At 39.6% G+C, this 1,479-nt stretch overlaps 1 pseudogene; it reads left to right on the top strand.

Annotated features, from left to right (window-relative positions):
• Positions 1–361: 361 nt before the first annotated feature.
• LOC102773443 lies at positions 362–1,144 on the top strand (annotated as a pseudogene).
• Positions 1,145–1,479: the final 335 nt, after the last annotated feature.

The following is a 1,479-nucleotide window of genomic DNA, read 5'->3' as shown; positions in this document are numbered from 1 at the left end:
TGTGTTAGAGAACTGAAGGGAATTTGGTATTCTTATAAATCTTTATAAATGACTTATGAAGGATGCAGTTCATTGTTCAGAATGTATAAGGCATTTATTAAGTAACTGATAAGACCTGAAAAGCAAAAGTGGGCACTTCTCTATAAGGGACTGTCATTAAGGATGTGTTTAACTGTATTCAGAGTCATGTGATGATGAGATGCATCACATGATTTAGTGCAATTAGTTCCCAAGGTAGGTGCTGAGAAACAGCAATCCTGAAAGTTTTAAGAACTCTAGAGTTGCCAAGACCGGTTTGGCTCAGTGGATAGAGCGTCGGCCTGCGAACTGAGAGGTCCCAGGTTCGATTCCAGTCAAGGGCATGTACCTTGGTTGCGGGCACCAAGGTTCTGATGGAGAGATATTTGAAGTTGATGTTGAAAATGTCAAACCATCTGTGACTCTCAAGACCATGTTAGAAGATTTGGGAATGGATGATGAAGGCGATGACCCAGTTCCTCTACCCAATGGGAATGCAGCAGTATTGAAAAGGTCGTTCAGTGGTGCATCCACCACAAGGCTGATCCTCCTCCTCCTGAGGACAATGAGAACAAAGAAAAGCGAACAGATGATATCCCTGTTCGGGACCACGAATTCCTCAAAGTTGACCATGGAACACTTATTGAGCTTATTCTGGCTGCAAACTATTTAGACATCAAAGGTTTGCTTGATGTTACCTGCAAGACTATTGCCAATATGCTCAAGGGGAAAACCCCTGAAGAGATTCGCAAAACCTTCAATATCAAATGACTTTACTGAAGAAGAAGAACCCAGGTACGCAAAGAGAACCAGTGGTATGAGGAGAAGTGAAAAGTTGTGCCTGACACTGTAACACTGTAAGGATTGCTCCAAATACTAGTTGCACTGCTCTGTTTATAATTGTTGATATTAGACAAACAGTAGACAAATGCAGCAGCAAATCAGTTGTATTAGCAGAATAATGTCCTCATTGCATGTGTAGTTTGGGTGCAGATTCCAAACCTATCGCTGAGTTTCTTCCAGTATGATCAAAAGTATCTTTTTTCTTTGCTCTGAATAAAACTGAATTGTGAACTCTATAGAAAGTGGCATTTTGGGCTTTCCCTCTTTTTGCAAAGCGATCTCTACCTAGTTTATTGCCCAGTTAATGTTAATTTAGTGACTTCTTAAAAGTTGGCATTGTAAATAAAACGCGAGCACTGTTATGTTACTTAATCCTCATGACAACCCCATGGCTGGTATTGTTTTTGCTGCTCACCTCTGTCTGAGGTTTTAGTAAACAACCCTTACATTTTCTACTCAGGCAGAACCTTCACCACTTGAATGCTATACAGATCACTATAAATAGCTGTTTATACAAACATTTGTTTTAACTGCAGTTCTGGTTATTCAATTATTATCAAAGGTTTGGAGACTCTTAAGGCAATTCAAAGAAAACTTACAATGTCTTCAAAAAAGAAC

This window comes from Myotis davidii, unplaced genomic scaffold (assembly GCF_000327345.1).
Source record: "Myotis davidii unplaced genomic scaffold, ASM32734v1 scaffold420, whole genome shotgun sequence".
NCBI classification, from domain to species: Eukaryota; Metazoa; Chordata; class Mammalia; order Chiroptera; family Vespertilionidae; genus Myotis; species Myotis davidii.
The sequence above is the reverse complement of the archived record's forward strand: the minus strand, read 5'-3'. Positions and strand labels throughout refer to the sequence as shown.